Source organism: Plectropomus leopardus, chromosome 19, assembly GCF_026936395.1.
Source record: "Plectropomus leopardus strain MGB_pleo_1.0 chromosome 19, ASM2693639v1, whole genome shotgun sequence".
In the NCBI taxonomy this organism is placed as follows: domain Eukaryota; kingdom Metazoa; phylum Chordata; class Actinopteri; order Perciformes; family Serranidae; genus Plectropomus; species Plectropomus leopardus.
In genome coordinates this window covers 7,422,404-7,443,338 of record NC_142194.1, presented here as the reverse complement: position 1 = coordinate 7,443,338, position 20,935 = coordinate 7,422,404, and the positions used below count along the sequence as shown (strand labels likewise).

Here is a 20,935-nt window from a genome sequence, read left to right as displayed (position 1 = left end):
CTTTTGTGGAAAACATCAAGGTCATTATGGCTTTGCCTTTTTAATATTTTTGAACAGGATATCTCAAGAACACCTTGCGAGAATTTCTTCAAATTTGTCACAAATGTCCACTTGGACTCAAGGATGAACTGATTAGATTTTGGTGGTCAAAGGTCAAGGTGAATAAGACCTTGCCTTGGTGTCATTCTCTTGAATGCAATATCTCAAGAAGGCATTGAGGTTGTTTTTTTTTTGTTTTGTTTTTTTTTTCAAATTTAGCACAAGCATGGACTTGAAGTAAAAAATTAACTGATTAGAATTTGGTGGTCAAAGGTCAAGATCACTGTGACCTTGCATCCATCTCACTCATGTGAACACAGTATCTCAAGAAGACGTTGAGGGAGTTTCCTCAAATTTGGCACAAACGTCTACCTGCACTCAAAGATAAACTGGTTAGAAATTGGTGGTCAAATGCCAAACGTCAAGGCCCTTCTGACCTCACAAAACTTTTTTTTTTTTTTTTTGTCCATAACTCCAGAGCTTGTAGTCTAATTATGACAACATTTCTCACAAATGTCTGATAGGATGAAATGATGAAGTGATGACATTTTATAGCAAAAGTTAACTGAGGCATCATTATGTTCTATAAAAACACTTTTCTGGCCAGCCATTACTTAATGCCATAACTCAGAAACAGAAGGGGAGACATTTGGTTAAATACTGAATTGGTGACACTAATCTTGGATGGCCACGTTGAAAGAGACAACTATTAGTGAAACAAATACAAATGGAATGTATTCAGAAAGATACTGAAAAAGTTGAATCACTAAAATTGAAGTTACTGCACTTTACTTTTGCATTACCTATAAATGTGTTTAAGGTCATACAAAGCCAGAGTGCAGTAAATACAATGTAAGTGCACTTTGGAGTCATAGGTCAGATCATTGATTGTGGTTCTTAGATATCAAAATGACTTTATGAATACCTTTTCAGCGCATTACCACTTTTCTACCTATAAAACATCTGGCTGGACATCACAAGAACTTAAGCCTTTTTTCTCAGTTTCAGTAAGAGCAAAGTTACTGCGGTTAGCTTTTGTTGGGCAGCACTGTTTGAGAAAAACTAAAACTGCCACAAAGCCAAAACATGATCTTTTCATTACCATCACCAAGTGATTATTGTGCCTATAAATACAAACATGTTAACTACAGCGTTGTTGACAAATGTAACACACCAGTGGTTTAAAGAAATTTACAATCCGAGCATTTTTTGGGTTGTATAGATGCGGGGGGGGGTGCATTTTTGGAGAAACGGGAAATAACTGTCGTGTAAATGGGATTTCGGACCAATGGTGCATTTTTCAGACTAACGGGGCTTCAGAATTCTGAGTGTGTTGTTGAAATGTTAAGTTTCACCACATCTACTACATAATACAAATTATACATTATACATTAAATTATACATTTCTGTGGTTTGCAGAAATGTACAATGCCATCATCAATTACGGTGCTTATGTTTAAATTCATACATTTACAGGAAGTGATGACTTCAGACTCTGTCTGTACATGCTTACATCGGTTTCACTATATTAAATTGTTCCCTTAGTTACAAAGAAGAGCATTAGATACAAGTGTGTTCATTTACCACAGCGCCTAATCAAATCTTATTTCTCTCTCTCTTCTTCTCCCTCGGTGCGGTTCACTCTGAATGGTTGCAAATAAAGGTAAGAGCCTCTTTTTTTTTATTATGCATGCATTTTGCATATTGTGACGCTCAAGCATAAATTTACAAGTGGCTTTGGGGACTAACTAAGACCTCTTTGGGTAATTGCTTTAAGAAAGCAATTAGCAAAACTGTTAAACTGGAGAGAAAGTAAACAACCTTGTGGCATATATCAAAGTAAATGAAGGAATATGTAGCAAAAAGTAAACATGGATAACTGTTTTGTGTTATTCTTTGAATTTCGCTGATTAACTCTCATGCTGGGGAGCTTAGAGGAAGTGAGACTTAGAAAATCTGCTTTTGTATGGATTTGTTTTAACGGCAAGTGTTGTATGCAAGAAGGTGGATGGATTGTACTGTTTTTGGCATGTTTTATCTTAATGTACCATAATGTCCAGAGTGGAGGTATTTCATTTTTGATATCATCCACTTACTGGTTCTTTTTTGTTGTAAAGTAGAAGTTCAGTTTTGCAGAAACACCGTGGGGCTGCTGTCAGCAAAAGGACCCCCTACTGCTTCAGTCTGTTGACTTTTCTCTCCAACTATTAGTCCAATGCTAGTCAACTGCAGACGAAATCTAGATTGAACTATTTTTCCATTTGAAAAAAAGAGATCAAAAGTCAAAAGAAGCCAGCGCAGAAAAATTCAAGGAGATGTATCAATTATTTTTTTTTTTTACCGTTGAAAGTTTTTGGTTTTTTTCCCTCTAGTTTGTCTTGGGGTGTACGTTCTTTTAAAGGTCTGCATCAATTACTGTGGATATACAGAAAACTTTTGTTTAGAGAAAAAGTCTCCAGATGCTGTGGTTTCCCTCAGATTGTTACCCTCGTATTGTGCAATGTCAGACTGATGAAAGAGGACCCCACAACGACGTTGGCTGACCCGCGGCAATTACAGAACAGAGGCAACATATTGCAGTTACCTCCGCGGTTAAGCCTAATAAAAACAATGTTGTTGTTCTCATGCAGTATACAATAGCAGAAGGGGTCATTGCAGTCACACAGCATATGTCACGTATAATGCTTTATCCTCTTGTCTCCAGTTCTCTTTTGTTCGCTTTCTTCTTTTTTTTTTTAAAGCATGACCTGAAGCTAAAAATGCTTTTTATTAACTTTAACAGCTAACCTTTTGCTCTGGTTAGATGCATTGTTGGTTTGTCTGTTTCCATGACTATCTCTTAAAGGACAATTGTGCAAAATTTAGGAGGATTTAGCAGACGGGATTGCAGATTGCAACCAGCTGAAACTTTTTTTCCTGATAGAACTTTAACAGAGTCTCAGGGCTTTTTTGCAGACTAGTGGAAGAAAACTTCCAGAATACACATTTACATTTTTGTTTTTTAAATTAGTGCATATTTGATTAGATAGTGCATCATTTGCATATTAAAACAGAAAATTTGCAATATAAAAAATAATTGTCTCACTGTAAGTAATCAAATAGCAAAGTGCCATGGTGATATCTACTCAAAGTTTACCTTTGTCTCTTACGGTGTCTCCTCTTAACCCTTTAAAATCTGGAGTCACATCAGTTTTCTTTTGCTGCTTTCTGATGACTTTCACAAGTATTTAGTCCTTTGAACCCCTAAAACATTGGTACCACGTCTTTCAGAAACATGGGAAAAAGGCGATGAGCAACTTCATACAAAAACTTCCATAAATTGTGGAGTATTATGGATTAGTGCATTTAGAAGGGTTTAAAAAAAGCCAGGGAAAAAAGCAAAAGGTAGGAAAAAAACTCATTAGAATTTTTTCTACTTTCAGGTCCTGATTTTTTTCTCTTTTTTTTTCTTTTTTAAACTATTTTTTAGGGAATTTTCTTGCACCTTTTTTAAAAATTTTTGGGTCATTTCTTCTTTCTTCTTTCTTTTCTTCTTTCGTTGCTTATTGCCTTCTTCCCATGTTTTTAAAAAGAAATCAAGCCAATTTGCTCAGGATTCAAAAGGTTAATCTGCCTTGGTAATGGCTTTCTTCTCCCATGTTTGGTAGACATCCATTTGAGCACTTTATTAAATATTTCCGCAGAAACTTTCAGGCTTTCAAATAACTCGTACCTACTCATTATCTTTAGCTCATTCCAGTTTTAGCCTGGCAAATGTTTTCAAACAACACGTCATCCTAGCCCCCGCCAGCTCTAACAGGCCGTGCCTTGATGCCTAGACCAGGCGCTGGCTCCGTAAGCCTTCATTCTGCCTGCTTCCTTATGCTGTTATGAGTGGAAATGGAAGTTCCAGGCCTGGGGTTGATCACAGCACACGGGGACTTGCATGCAGCCGTGCGTCCGTACAGGCTGGGCTTTAATAAAGCCTTGCAAACAAGGCGAGTGGGCGGCGAGGCTTTGAGGATAAGCCCCCCGTACAGGCAAGGACGATCTGTCGCCGCACTGCCAGAGACAATAAGTCACTCTGGCACAATAAGAGAAGGGTACCCGGCTCTCGATGAGGCGTTCCATATGGGATGAATAGCATCTCTAATGATCACCCCTCTGCTTATTACCGCTGTGATTACGAGCCATTTGTTTGCTTTATCATGGCCCTAAACCTCGGGGGATTTAATGAGTGTTGGGATGTAAAACCGTCTCCCCCAAGGCTGGGAAGGTCATAGGGATTGTTTGATGTGGCGCAGAGGGTGTTGTGGTTTTTTTGGGTTTTTTTTTTACACATTTCTTATCCCTCTTTGCGAGTTTGTACTCATCACACCCTCAACTACTGTCAGAATTATTTATGCCCGCTGCCAGGATGACAATGCAAGTTGGGTTTTTGTAAAACCAGTAGAGAAGAAAGAAAATGTAGTTCTTAAGTGTGGGATGCTGTAGTGTTGATGAAGTGTTTAGCTGATGATAAAAACGATGTCCGGGACGAAGAAAAGAATTATCACACAGAAACAGACTCCCAAAAAATGGCAGAATGAGTTGCATTTTTGTGGCTGTCGAGGGTATACTCGGCGTAATTGTTCTCATTACGGCGCCATCATGACTCGTATTGTTATTATGTCTGACTGCATCAGTTTGCCATTTCCCCTTCATCTTTCGCTGCAGTCTCAGTGGGCCTCATTATCAATAATTAAGAAATGGCAGGCACACCCGTGTCTGTTTCAGCCACCTGACGGGATGCACGCACACACAGAAACACGCACGCAAACACACGAAACGCACCAGAGGAATGGCAGGAGGTTTGGGCGGCCTTCACATCTCTCTGTTCTTCATTAACCTTTCAGTAAGACTCACAAGGCAGCTGGTGATACGCTGTAAATAATGAGTGAGAGCCTCGTCGAGAATCAGCGTATGGGTAATTAATGTTTGTCTGCTCGCGCACATCTCCCAAAAATCAGCACATAATTCGCACTCTCAGTGCTTGCCACCTGCAGGTCAAACAATATGGCTGACATTTGGGGTTGATGTATTCGTCAAGCAATCTCCTGAAGGGATTACACTGCACATCCAGTCCTTGTAATCAGTGTCAAAGTTTCATTACATCTTCCTGCTGCAAATTAAAACAATGAGGAATCCACATGCTTTCGACAGCTAAATTACAGCCATAATAAAACATATAGTTATATAGATTTCTGGTTACATTGAGAATTCAGAACTTAACCCTTTCATTCCTGGACCAACATCAGTTTTCTTGTGCTGCATTCAGACGCCTATCACAAGTGTTTAAACCTGTGAAACCAAAGAAAATTGGTTTGATTTCTTTCAAAATCACAGGAAAAAACATAGTGGGCAACTTGGCAAAAATATCCTGCAAACTGCAAAATAAATACATATATAAGTAAAAGGTGACAAGAACATGATCTGGATTATTAGTTATGATGAAACACTGAGGAAAAAATGCTCAGAATACTATATTTGTAATGTCTTAATTGCATATTTAAAATGATGTCACATAAAAAAGAAAAAAAACTTCATTTTTAGCACTTTCTTGAGTTGTTGAGTTGTTTCTTTTTTGTTTGCATTTAATTTTTGTTTATTTTCAGGTAGTTTTCTTGCAACTTTTTACTAATTTCTCGCTAATTTTTGTGCCATTTTTTGCTTCTCACACTTTTCCCATGTTTTTGAAAGAAATAGAAATCAAGCCAATTTGCCCAGTTATCAAAGGGTTAAAGTCCTCAAAAAGGAAAAAAAAGCAATGGAAAAAAAATCTTTGCTATAAAAACAAATATCACAGTTTAATTTTTCTAACATACCCCATATTTTTTTATTATAGGCTCTACCAAACGGTTGAGATGGCTAGATAGAAAAAAAAAATCTAAATTTCAAATAATTTACTGTTATAATGTTATTAATGAATATGTTAGTGTGCTAACATATGTCAATTTGTTGCCATGTAATTAGTAGTATTACCGGTACTAGTATTAATTCCAGGCATGTATTCTAGATATTTACCATAACAGTGCTTTGAAAACATCTCAGATCTCAACATCACTACCTTCACCATAAAAGGCCAATTCAACCGTTTACAAAAGCATGTCTTTAGACTGTAAAAAAATCATACTTACATAATTATTTTACCATATATACAATAGATAACATTAAGTGCATCATTTAACAACCATGAATGATCAGAAGTTCATTTATATCTTAGCAAATACTTGATTTTAATTTCACCACTGTAGCATCACTGACTTCACTATAAAAGGTAAATACCCTTATTCGATTTTTATTTTTTGTATTAAGTTGCATACATCTGTTCAGTAAGACCTCTGAAGGTATAACATGTTGAAAATCCCCCCACTCAGAGCCCTCATGTCTAGTGTGATTTTTCTGGTAAAAACTTCCTGTCGGCGGCGACCTGAAAAGGCAAACTATTTAAAGACCCAGCGACATCTGATAAATTTTTTTTACCATAACATACCTAAACCGAAAAGTAGAGATAGCTCTATCCGGTTGAGTTAAGCGCAACACATTTTTCATTAAGACACACTAACTCAAAAAGTCCTCTACCAAACAGTTGAGCAGCACGTTTAAATAAAGAGTTTGCAGCCTCCCTTGAGTTCTTCAGGGTCAAAATCAAATCGTGCAGACAATTAAGTTTCGTCTTGAGCTCCTGGTTCTATAAAGTTCATGGCTAACGCTCTCGTCTGGCTCCTCTGCCCACTCATTAAAATGACTAATTGATTATGGGCCAAGACCACAGCCAAAGAGGCAGTGTATCAATTATTAAGCTGCATTAATAGATTAAACGGGAAGAATGTGCGGAGCATTTAACTTCTGTAACCCACTGAAAGTGGAAGCAATTATGAAGTACCTCTTTGACCACTAAAAAAAAAAGCTATCTGTGGTGAAACCAATGCTGCAGCTATTCTCCCTAAGGTCTGACCCCATTAATGGCATTGGACTTAATTAATAACACCAGTCCAGATTTTTCCTCTTATATGTTCCTTAATTGATATTCCATATTTGCTTGTCTAATAGTGACAAGTGAAGGCTGCAGAGACGAGGCAGGGTGACAGATCTTTTCTCTCCATATTGAAGCACCAGATAATCGCCCATCTAATAAAGGAACTTATGAATATTGTCAGCATTAATTGGTTGCAATTTTGGTGGCCTTTCAAGGCAAAGTAGTATTTCGATACAGGCCACTGCTCCCAAAATATGATGAAGAATGTGACTATATTAAAAATCTCCATTATGCCTCTCTTGCAAACTTGCAAGGACAGTTGTGCCAGTGTTGGAAGCTATGATTAAAGCCCTTGCATTTTCACAAACTTACATTTATCATGAATAAAGTCAACACAGTTCAACAGATTAGGAGTTTGCATGGTGATGGACCCCATGAAAAGTTGTGCAAAAGTTTTGAAATTTTGTCTATGTAAATGCGCCGTAATTTAACCTGAGTGGTACTTCAGGTTGCTTCTCTGGTAGACTCAACTGTTCTGTTGAAATGCTGGGAACAGTCACGTCTTTAGCAGGTACAGGAAAGCGAGCAGGCCTCTTATGACAAATGGCACGTCAGTCAGTTGGGCAGCCTATTGATTGGGCGGCCTCTGGCTGCGATTTATGCCTGCCATTCCTCTCCCATTTGAAGGGGGAGGTGTCAGGAAGTGACAGAGTTATGTACAAGTCCTCCACATGATTGGTGACCCCAAGGTGGGCTCTTTACCAACCCTCCTGTCTGTCCTCTTGCAAAACGCTACACAGGAAGAGCTGGTGTTTGTTGGGAAATGATGGAGAGGGATACATTGTCCTGAACTGTGTGGCACACCAAAAAAAAAAAAAAAAAAAAAACAGCATGAATATAATAACCCTCTCAACTCTGATTAGGACAAAACTTCCACTCGCCTTGCCATCGCCTTGATTAAATCTCACATCTTAGAATGGCCCCTGTGGCATTGCAATGCAGAGGTACGGGATGAAATGAAAGTTTGCCATTTTTCAGCAATGATTGCTTTATTGAACCTGGCAATGATGACCATCAGCAGCCGTGTGTTTGCTACCGTCGCTTACGAAATGAAAATATAAAAAAATAAAAGGACGCAACGGGGAGAAAAAGAGCTACACAACCTGCCACTTCCAATCTGACTCCTCTCCATCAGTCGCCAAACTGACTTGAATAAATCAGTAGAATGAATCCCAATAAATGTTTCGTCCCATTGCAGTAATCAGCACTCCTTCCCGTACAAACTATAAATGAATGCCGACTGTTTTTTTGGGTTTTTTTTTCTTTCCCTTTCTCTCCATCCAATTCGTTTCAGGCAGTCAAAGCTGGAAGGTTGGCCAGAGTGAGAGTGATCAGGGTTTAGATGCATTTGGCAGACGTTTCCTGTAATTCAGTGGCTGATGGAGAGAGCTGATAAGTGAATTGGTTTCCTGGGTCAGCCTGTGGAAGCTACTGAGCTCTGTTTTGGTACCTTGGCATGAGGGCAGCTGTGTTTTTGTGGCTAGGATGCATTACTGTCTTAAGAGGAATTGGAGTCGAGATGAAAAGTGGACCTTTCAGCCTGGTATTGTGTTGAGCCAGTTAGAGCCAGGGCTCTAAAAATGTCAGAAGTTTGGGATCAAAGTTTACTATCCAAGCCTTGGATGTACGCTCAATGAAACTTTCTTCTGTCAAATGGAAACCAAAGTATGGTGTGACCCATTTTTGGTTCTGACCCAAGCTTAAGCTCAAGAAGCTAAGATCTGAGGTTTTTACTGAACATTCAGTGACACATCGGACATTGATTTTATATCCAATCTTCCTCAGTTAGAATCAACCACAGCAGCCCAGTCGCCAGGATAAATGTTGGCATTAGATGTTTCTGCAAACCACAAATATGTACTGTGTATGTTATTATGCACCAGCCATGCTCATGTGTTACTCCATGTGTCAGCAATGTTTGGCTTAACGTATGGCTATCTTTGGGCAGAAATACATTTTGTTACGGTTTGGAAAGGATCATATTTTGGCCCAAAATGCCTAGTTTTGGTGCTGTAGTCATAGTCATGTCGTGCTATAAGCACCCCTTTTCAGCAACAAAATCATAGCTGGAAATGGTGCCAATGTCGAGCTAAAAAAACAACCACTTGTGGTGGCACAGTTACAGCTGGAAATGTTGCCAGTGTCTCACTGAAAATCAACCACTTTGGTGGTAAATTGGGCTAAATTGGTGTAAGTTTAGCTAAAAAACAACATTTTTTGGTGACACAGCCTCCTCTGGAAATGCCGCCTATGTCATGCCAAAATACAAACAGGTTTTTAGGCACAATTGCAACTACAAATGCTGAAAATGTCTAAAAACATCCACTTTTCATGGCATAGTCACAGCTGAAATCACAGACATTTCACTAAAACTTTTGGTTGCACAATTGCAGCTGGAAATGCCACCAACATCTTGCTAAAAAAACAAACATTTGGCAGCACAAAACTAGTGGAAATGCCACCGATATCCCGCTAAAAATGACAACTTTTAGTCTCACAGTTGCTGCTGGAAATGCGTCCAATGTTGAACTAAAGAATAAACACTTTTGGAGCCACAGTGGTTGCGGGAAACAATGCCAGCCTTTTCTTCTGGTGACCTGGTAGAAAAAAAACAAAAAAAAAACAAACATGTTCAAGGTCAGTTGAAAGCATCAGTTGGCAAAAAACCCTGAAAACAATCATTAATGCACACTTCTTGCACCCATCCTCTTTGTTGAGGTCAGTATGACTTGCAGCAGGGTGGGTTTGCCCAGTTCACAGTAGTGGGAAAAAGGCTATTTAGCAGTTCTGTAAATGAATTAGACTCAGATAGGAGAAATATTAGATCTCTGTTTGGTAGATAATATTCATTGAAACACAGACAGAAATGAACATATGGTCCAGACAAGATAGAGAACAAAGCTCCAACTATTTTGTGATGGTGCTTTTTCATCGAATGATGTTGCTTTCATCGTTAGCGCTCTGAGATGAGCAGAGTCCTTCTCTGTTGTTTGCTTTTTGAATAAGCTCCCCATGACTAAGCCACCATGTCGCCAAGTGTACACCTTTATCTGCCCAATCAGGCGTGTCCACTTCAGACGTTAAGCCAATTAGCAGCATGTGGGCTGCAGTATTTCACTCTCCCCACTGTCATTAGTCCCGGTCAAAGTCAATACATAGACGCTTGATCTGCGAGTGTTTGGTCACATAGCATAAGTGCTCTCTCGCCGCCAGTGACAAAAGCCTGTCATCTGTGTGAGCCTTGTTGACGAGGGGTTTGTCAGTGCATCAAGGACTCCTACACACACGGAGATGCACGCTCACCTTCTTTTGCCTGACTTCGTTATCCCTGGTCTTAATGAGAACTGAGAGAGTGCAAAACAAATCCAATAAGACTTGCTAGGCACACAGCACAAACTAGGTTGCCTCTGCCCGTTCTCCCATTTCTCCTCTTTCCCATTTTGACTAATGTAATTTATGCAAAAAGAAATTATAAATAGCATATCAATACCGCCACAGTTTTCCGGGCCGGGCATGCAACACCACTCCCGGCTGTCAGGGTAAGTAGGTCGGGGTGTGTATCTGAATAGTCACCCTCCCCAGTGCTGTGTGTGTGTGTGTCTGAACGGAGGATTTAAAGGGATAGTTTGAGTTTTTTGAAGTAGGGTTGTTTGAGGTATGTATCCATAGTCAGTGTATTGCACACAGTAGATAGCGGTTGGCAAGCCTCCAGTCTGGAGAAGCAGGCTTGAGTCCGACATGAAAGCTAAGCAATGTACTGCTGTGGATGGGGGTCAATAACAAAATGTATCTTAGCCACTTAAAAAAAATCCCACCTCAAAGAATTCATATTAGTTTAAGCGTATGCTATACTGAGAGAGTTTTCACTGATTCACCTTTCCTTCAGACAGTTTATTTTGGCGGGGAAGCCATGAACGGCTTCAGTTTTCCATCTATGTTCCTGTCAAAGCCATCAGATTCCATTGAGAAAAACATTAATTTTATCTTGCTGAACACGGCAAATCCTATAACCGTACTAAAATCCTAAAAACTGTTCTAAAATCCAAAAAACATCCTAACATTCTCAAAAATATGCTAAAATCCTAGAATCATGCTACAATCAGAGAAATATCCAAAAATCCTCCCACAATATCCTAAAATCTGTGAAACATCCTAACATCAGAGAAATTCCTAGGAACGTGCTCAAATCCCAGAAATGTCCTTAAATCCTAGAGACGTCCAAAAGTCCTAGAAATGTGGTAAAATTCTAGAAATGTCCTAAAATCCTAGTAACATGCAAAAATCTTGTCCTTAAATTAGATTTAAATGTCCTTAAATCTAAGAACTATCCTACAATCAGAGAAATGTCCTTAAACCCTTGAAACATTGCGGCTGCGTCTGCCCTCTGGCCTTCTGTCATTTTGCCAAAGTGGTTCCCAACCAAAGCAAGTTGAGTCTCCCTGATCTACTGTATCTAATATGCTGACTATTGATAAGAACCTCATATAATTCCACTTCAAAGAATCTGAACTGTCCCTTTAACAACACTCTAGGTCACATCTAAAGACAGACAAAAGACATGAGGGAAGACGTGTGGTTTTAATCATGAACCAGAAGTTCCTTTCCATGAGCTCAGAAAGTTCAGACGATGTGTTATGTTTTGGAGGTTTCCAAAATGTTCTCCGTAGCTACAGTAAATCAAGGAGAAAAACAAGTCTTGCATCTTTTATTTAAACATTTGGACGCACACTGCTTCTTATCCCGCAGTTCTTTTGCAGCAACTTCACTTCAAAGCACTTTTGAGGGAGACAGATGGCCTGAAGCATTGTCGCCTCTTTGATGACCCAAGGTTCACATCCGCAAGTTTGTGATTGCCAGCGAGACGTGGGTGATCATTATGGTGATCCGCCCACAAGTGCTTTTGTAAAGTCGACCTGTTGCTAATGAGCGTGCATCCTCTCTTGAACTTGTGAAGTTTGTGTGCGTCTTCGAATTCAAATTTGTCTCCCTTAATTAAAATCCTGTTGTGCTGCCGAGTGCGCAGCCGCCCTCTCATCCAGACACCGTCCCCCTGGCGTCCTGCACTCAATAGCCTGTCCCCTGGTTTGCCCTACCTCCGCTGCACTCCTTATATTAATACTTAGATGAATATTAATGTCCTTACAGCTGTTGTGTTGTTTACCGGGCTACGCCACCACCTCTAATCTCTCAGTGTAATTAGTCAGGTAGAGCACGCAGAGACACAAGATAAGTCTGGAAAAATATACAAGGAGGATGCAAAAGGAGAGTTGGTGGTGTAAAGAAGGATGGCAGGAGGTGTGTGCGGCGGCGGCGGCGGTGGGGGGAGGACATGTGAGCCTCGCAGGCTTTTCTAATTAAGTGCTTTTCAAAAGGGGATCAGTGAGGGAACACAGTGGTGAGTAAATAAGCTTGTGTATATATATGAGAGCGAGGAAGGGAGGAAAAAAAGGGAGCAAGTAAGTGAGGAGAAACAGATGTAAACAAGCTGCTGCATAAGAGAGAGAAATGTAAATAAATCTGTGTAAGAAAAAGAAAGGATGAGAGAGGGCGATGTGAGGGAAAGAAACGGAGAGTAAACAGTTGGTTTTCCAAGTGGCTCGTGCATAGCTGCTGATTGCAGATATACGAGGCAATCCTTCGGGGAGTTTAAGGAAATGTAGGGGGAGAAAAAGTGAAGTCTTGACATTATTTTCTTCCATCCACCATCAATCCTCGCGCTGCCCCACGTCTCCTGAGAACAGAAACATGATTTCTTCCTTTAATTAGCAACTCCCCAACAGATTTCAGAGCAACAGTTTCAGGGTTAATGAACAGATAAGAAGTTGTCTTTCCAAAACATTTTTATTTAGAAGGAGTTTAAATGTGAGATCCACGCATCAAATAGAAAAGACTGGTGTATGCTATCACTCTGATTGATTGACAGGTCAATGTAACCGGGATGAATGGAGTTGCACACACTTTATTCAGCAATATCTGTAGACATAGCAGTAAAACAAATGTATATTTTCAACTTCTACAATATCTTCTTTGCATATGACGTCATACAATAGTACGCTGTCCAGATGGAGGACAGGCAACTGGCGGCAAAGACTGCCAACACTCCACAAATGCCTATGATTTAGACTGTTCTCTCACGGCCAAAAAAGTAGTTGTTTTAGTCCCAACCACACACAAAATCGTTGTTGCTCACTAGAGCAGTGCTTCCCAACTGGTCCAGTCACTGAGTTCAGATTTCTCCTCAGTCATTAGTTCAAGGTCAGCACATTAGAGAAATTTCCACGTTTAATTTTATGTCCCAAACTGTGAATAACGTGGGCTTAAAACACAATTAATTTAAAAACATATTGCAAAAATTAAAGAGCAGTTAGTTAAAACCAGGGGCATTTGTCAGATTTGAGGACAATGGGGCTTAGACCAGATATAGGAAAAAAATCATTAAAATAAAAAAAGGGGATTTTTTTTTTTTTTGTTTTTTTTTTTTTTTTTGTTGCAATTTTTTTCCATTAAGATTTTCAGTAATTTTTAAAAAACCTTTGGTAATTTATTTTTTTTTTAACCTTTACATTTTTAGCTTTTTTTCTTTCAAAAACTTTTGGAAATTTTGTCATAAAAGAATCATAATTTTCTTTTTCTCTAAACACATTTGCCACCTTGTTTTGTACCTGTAAATATTTTTGGTTATTTTTTAAAGAAAATTTGCCCTCTAAACCTGCAGGCCTGCCAAAACTGGATGTCTAATATAGGCTATGAGGAATAGCCAATGAAATCGGAGAGATCTGTAATGTAAAGAATGCAAGCCAAGCACACACAGTCAATAAACATTAATTACTGGAAAGTTGAGGTGTATCAACTGAGTCCAGTATGTTTTGGTCACCTGAGCATGACCACAGTTAGCAAAGCAATGGCCTGCTCAATGATAATGCTGACAGTCAGTGAGTGTGTTTGTGTATATACAGTGCGTCGGTGTGTGTTTGTGTGTGCTCCTTTATTCAATGCCAGACAGGATGGATGAGAGCAGAGGAACATTGCTTGTCATTGCTGGATGACTGAGCCCTTTCAGCCCCCTCCCCCGAATGCAAAGATCAAACCACAGATGGTAGTCAGCGCTGTGTGATGGAGGTCGAGGATGTTACAGCGGGGCTGGGCCAGTGGGCTGTGGATTTTTTATTTTTTTTTTTTTGGTTGTTTTCTTTTTCTTTTTTTTTAACTTGTTTTCACCCCGGGTCTGGAATCTGTCAACTCAGGACAAATGGTGGCATTTCGTGGGGTAAAAACTGGCCGCATGCCAAGCAGCATTGTTATCAACAACAGGGCTGGTTGAGTTTTAGAGGACATGAGCAGGACTCTGCCTGTACCCACAGTAACGTGGAGTATCTTCTGATGCCCTCATTACAGTAGCATAGTCATTTTGAAAGTGGAATTTACACCAATGATACTCAACTTAGGGTCCGAGGGACAAATCTGGTCCCGGATAGGGTGCTGGGTGGCCCCCCAACCATTTTCTAATTCACATTAAACATAAAGTGATTCGCACTGGAATTGTTTTGTACTTTTATTAAAGATAAGGTGCCAGAGAGCAATAAACAGCATCAAAATAGAGCTTATCATCGCAAAATTGAAGAAACGTGCTAAAATACTTGACTCAAATGACTCAAAATCCTAAAAAATTTAAATCCTAGGAATGTTGTCAAACACTTGAAACATCCTAAAAGTCTAGAAATGTCCTAAACTCAGAGAAATGTCCTAAAATCCCGAAAATGTCCCAAAAACCTAAAAATATGTTCAAATCCTAGAAATGTCCTTAAATCCTAGAAACATCTGAAGATCATATAAATGTCCTAAAATCCTAGAAATGTGCTGAAATCCTAGACATGTCCTAAAATCCTAAAAATGTCCTTAAATTGTAGAATTGTCTTAAGATCCTATATATGTCCTAAAATCCTAGAAACATCCTTGAATCCCAGAAATGTTCTAAAATCCTAAAAATATCTTAAAATCCTAGAAATGTGCTAAAATTCTAGAAATGTCCTAAAATCCTGGAAATGTCCTAAAATGCCTAGAAATGTCCTAAAATCCTAGAAACGTTTATGGGGCTGCTGTGATTTGCCCCTGGTTGAATATACATGATTTACACTCTTGCCCATTGTTTACTTTTTTTCGAACCACAATGGAAAGTTATTAACTCTTCTGTAATTGTTTTCTGAGCCATTTAAGCAGCTCGTTTTATTGAGCTTTTTCCTCCTCATATGTCTAATGAATTGAGATGAATCACGTTAAGGTCAGGCAGCAATTTAAACAAATCCACCGTTTATTTTAGGATTTGCTTGATGCGGCGCTGAAGTTCCGATAAATGCCTCGGTTAAATTCATCCCCTCTTTAGCGCTCTTCAGTGGTCTGGAACAAGGCCCTGCAGTGTTCAATCCCATCATCTGAAATACAGAAAATTACCCGTTGCCAAAAATATAGCTGGACTCAATTGTCCCCACACACACTGCTTGTTCATGCTGAATGAGGGACAGGGGACTGAGGTTAGGAGGCATCTTGGTAGTGGGTGGACAAGTTTGCAAGTCCTCCAGAGGCAGACAGACCCTGAAAGGAAGGCGGAGTAAAACAATAGACTTTGCTGGATGAGGGGAGTCGGACAACAGCAGATTAAGAGGGCAACAGGAGTCAGGGGAGAGGGAGATGATGGGAGTTTCTCTGCTGAGTGATGGCCTGCAGGGATCACTGTCAAAACGGCAGATATCAACGCTGCCCTGTTCAAAACCCCACGCCCCTATCCATCAGCTTAAGCAGAGGAGAACACGGGGCGCGCCGTGGGAAGGCTGGATCGCGGGGAGCGCTGGCGGTAGCGGGGTCAGACGGCAGGGCCTAACCTCGTCACAAGGCCTAAACCCTCCAGTCAGTCATTGTTGACCCGGGCCCACCCCTGCAGCCATTGTTATCCCAGAATCTCATCTCTCCGGGGCCGACCTCGGGGAGGTGAAAGAGACGGCGGTTAACGGACTGCTGTGTGAGTTTGATGTATGAGCCGGCGCTTAGGATTGACGTGAGAGAGATGGTGAATAGCAGGTTCCATCAGACACAGCAAGGAGTCTGGAAGTCTGGACTGTCAGCTGGTTTTATGGAGTTGTCGCATCAGGCCGTTTGGGTCAAAAAGCCCCAGAGTGAAAAATGTGGGTTGTTTTTGGTCTGCCCCGGGCACGCTTGTTTTCAGTCTGCAACATTTAAAAAGTCCTTAAATAAGTATTTCATCGATATAAACAGGGTCCTCACAAAAAGCTAGTCTGTCTCTGTAGTAGAAAGATGCAAATACTTTTGAAATTGGTGCTACATGACCGGAGAAAACAGAGGACAGGGACTGTGGCATTGGCTTTTGCTCAAAAGGTAGAAAACCTCAAACTACCCCAAAGCCTGCGCCGTGCCAGACCAATAAAGGCTGAAAATGATTTTCAAACAGAAACAATGCACAAGGACTGAGTTGCTTATTGACTTTTAAAGCTCTACATTTAGAAAACATGGAAGATGAGAAAGCAGGCTACTCATCTTGCAGCATTTCTTTGCTTTCTTCTGCTTTGCAGCACGCAATTTATTCACAATTTAGCTCATAAACCACAGGTTGAATCGCTGCCTGTAAGAACTTAATAGAAGGAGCACAAAGTTGCCTATAGGGCTGGTGGGGGTGGATGGATCCAGCAGTTGGTCGCTGGATCTATCGCTCCCCATCTGAATGTGATGTTTTTTTTCTACACCTTACCATGTGCCTCTTTTGTCTAAAACTATCTGTGCTAGCGTGTGCGTTTGTTGACATCCTGGTGTTGGTTGCCATGTGTTTTTGTTGCCTAAACATAACCACATGCAGCATCATCCCACCATGTGCTTTTGTCGACATTACTGGAGGGCATCCTTGAACATCGACAGCCGATGCAGCGGGACACCTGTAACGTAATATGTAGACACGGAAGTCCACTGACAAAACGGCAACATGTGACATCGCGGTATGAGAGCATGTTGGCGAGACATAAAGGATGTTTTTGGATGCATGTAGAGCACGCTCCCTGAATACCAACAGCTGCAAACTAGAAACACAAGACGAAATAGCTCGTAGTTCTTCCGAGAACCACTGACGTCACTGGTTAACGGCAGATTTTGAAGCAGCCTCAGAGAGCACTGTAAAATATGTTGTTTTATGTGACACTATACCCCAAACTTGGATAGATAAAGTTAATGTTGTAAAACAGTGAAATTCTCTTTTAATGTCGTGTTTGAAGTGACGCCAAAGACAGAAGGTTCGGATGTTTTATTCCCATTCTGGCTTGAGGGGTTTTATACCGTACACTCTTTGGCTTGTTTTAATTCCTCTTGCCCACTGGCTAGACAGCAGTATTAACTGGAGATAGATCCACTTTATCACTTACCCAGCCTACAGTTAAAACACCAGATAATATTTCCTCCCATATACTTTAGTTGGGTCCTGACTATTCATTATTTATGATCTATTCCAAATTACATTATCTTTCACCAGGCTTCAATTACACCCTTCCCTGAGGCTGGGAAAATGACTCACGGTCTGTGCAAAGGACTGTACGAGAGACAGAGCGAGAGAGAGGCACGCTGATCATTTGTGCTCACTCGAATCCACCACACTGAAGTGGAGCCTCATTTTTTCCAATTTTCAGACGTCTGATCTGACAACTTAATTGATTGGACATAACGAATTAAATATCTATGCAGTGATGCAAAGAGATATTCTGCAAATTGTGATCGTTATTGATGATACTGTAGAAAAGGGGGATGATAACACGCTATAATCAACCGGCATCAGCTAAATATGTGCAACAGCATCTATAATCAGTACCAAAGGGGACTAGTAAGCTGTCATTACTGAGGGAAGCAGAATATTGTAATGGTGCGTTTAAAAATCTCCTTGGGAAGGCATCATGAAAAATGTATAGTCATTTGATTATTTATGTATTCCACTTTACTGCCAATCAAGTGCTTTACACTTCCTCTCAGTTGGTGGTAACGCTCATATAAACTGGCTCGTCTGCCGCCAAAAGTGAGCCAAAGTGAAAAAGGAGCTTCCAAATTTGTTCCAGGAGACCTAAATCCAAACTACACTGACATTTTTAATACGCAGATGACTAAAAACCCAGCATTACAACTAAGCTTGTTCATGTCCTGCGGTTTACCCAATTTTTCCAGACAGTGATGAAAACAAGCAAACACAAAAAAAGGTCAAATTGCTGCTTTTAAAGAACACAATTTCCCATCAAGCCCCAGACAGCTTGACAGACTGGGGTCAGTCAAGCTGCAAACTATGAGAATGGAGTCAATCTGCCTCGTCTAGACAGGGCCATGCAATAGCACACCTTCTTACCTGTTTAATTAAAAGATAATTCCAATGAAGGCAGGGGATAAACAAGGAAGATGTGCATGCTGCTACGCTTCAAACATGATGGGAGCTGTAGCTTTTTAAATGCTGAAAAATGAGTGCCTTTAAAATCACAAGGTGTTCTAACTCTAATAGCTAGTATTAAAATAATTGTTCATTTTTCATAGAATATGGAGACTTATCTGGAGACTCATGAATCCTTCAGTCACAAATGGTATTGGAAGAGCGGCTAGCCCAGGCGTGATGTTACAAAAAGAAGTAACTTTGAGACAGTGTTATGTTTTTTAAAGAAATACTTCATCCACAAAATGACTGTCTGTATCAGTTCCTCAGCCCATGTTACATTGAATTTGTGAAGACAAAGTTTTTCTTGAATGCTTCTGGTGAACAAATAATCCAAAAACTGAGAAAAGTCCTGATAATTGCAAGTCATAGGGGCCCACTCTGAAAAAAATGCAAAGTTGTATCCTACACCTTGTAAAGTATAATCCAAGTCTTATTTATCCAGTCCAAAGCAAACTGGAAGTGAAATTCATCAATGCTCTCTTCCAAGCCAGACTCCACTGACCAAACATTTTTTATCATTTTTTCATTTTACCTCTCTGCATATGGGAACTGCTGGTCTACAGCTGCCTCAATCCGATTGTAGTTTGTATTATTGTGTAACTTTGGCATTTTAAAGAGTAAGTTTGGATTCACCAAAGTTATAAAAACAACACCAATGAACCAAGAGCATAGATAAATTTAACTTTTAGTTCAGTTCTCCGCCAGAGAGGGCTTTTTTTTAAGAAGTGCTAAGCATACTATGGCCTGACCAATAAATCGGTCAGCAGATTTAATCCGCTGATAGTAATTAATACACACGATCACTTTGGTGGTTAATTATTCCTTTAATGTTTATAAGCTAGTGAGTATCTTCCCCTCATCTACAGTGCATTGGCTTGAGTTCGTCAGCCCCTAAACGTGTCCAGTAACCAACAGAATCTGCTGTCTTGCGTTACCTGTTTTGGAAAGCATGCCCCAATGTGATTACTGCAGAAACTGATTGCATAGTCATCTGCCGAGCCGCCTCACCACGTCAAATGATGTCGAGCCTGAAAAGACAGCCTGAAAAATGCTAACAGTCAGAGAAAATCTTCCTGTCCTCCCAAAACTGACCGCCTCTTGGAGATTGATGGGGAGGAGAGTGTGCGAGTACGTGACTGCAAAACAGAACGACGGGATGCCCATTACAGGCTGCACTCACATCACATTTGCTCATAATTCAGCCTGACATGTTTGACTAGAATTTGATCTTGAGCAGAATTTATAATGACGTTCAGTGGGTTTTTACAGCACTTGTCAACACAATTAGATCGGAGTTTAGGGTCCGCAGGGGTTGAAGAGGTTAAAATCACGGTTTCATTTTGAATCGGGAGAGTCCACGTGATTTCAGTGTAGTTTAGCTCACATATTTTATTCCTGACTTGAACGATTTTTTTCCCCTGATTATTAAAGCTCCACACTTATTTCTCTAGCGTCCAAAGCGATGCTATTAGCCATCTGAGAGGGAGGAGGGGAGCTGACAGAGACAGCACGAGAGGGAGGGAGCGGGAAGAAGCAGAGAGAGAGGGAGCATGTTTAACATGACATCTAAGTATCTAATTGCCTCTGTGGCTATGTCGTCCTCCCAGACCGGGCTGCTGTTTTCACACATACACAAGCCCTGGGTCTCTGAGCGAACCCTAGTGTCCCCTTGTCCCCTCTGTGTGCTCTCTTGGAGCTTATAGCACATTTAATGCAGCAGAAGTGACTACATGTGAATAACAACTGGAAAATTGGAAGCAGGAAGATGGAAAGTCAGAGCGAGAAGATGACGCCCTTGCTAACAGAGCATTGTGTCTCACGATCACGGTTCTGTTAAAGGTCACAGAGCAAGATGTCATATATGCAGAGTAAATATTAATAACCTTCTAAACTGTCTGGTAGCATGTTCTCCTGGAATTTATAGTTCACCGACATACAGCTCTGCTAGAAGAAGCAATATAAATATTTGACTTCATGCAATCGGTATCACTGCTGGAGTGCTTCGCCGAAGTGCTTTAGTTCCTGTATCCTTTTTGTCAAGCTTATTTTTGGAGAATGGTAAATGAAGGAGAGCCGATAACCTTTTGCATGAGTGTGTTTGAATACAGACAGGCAGAGGGGTGGCGTCTGCCATGACAGAGTTCAACAAAGGGAATCGTTAATACACAGCTGACAATTTTATGGATGTGCAGGCTGATGTCTTCCCATATAGTCATGTATAATTCACTCCCCCTCTTTAACTTTTTATTAAGTCGAAAGAGCGGCATATTGTCCATTGTCATCAACTTTCCCTTGCTTGTCTTTTTTTTGTTTTAATTCAGAAGACAGGAGACATCTCCTACAGAAAAGTGCCTCTCAGACAATACTATTTTACCCAG

General features: G+C 40.3%; 1 protein-coding gene across 7 annotated transcripts in view; it reads left to right on the top strand.

Moving 5' to 3' along the window:
• The window catches only part of sdk2b (sidekick cell adhesion molecule 2b), a 378,479-nt gene that overhangs the window by 112,978 nt on the left and 244,566 nt on the right, over nucleotides 1-20,935 (top strand). The window lies entirely within an intron of this gene.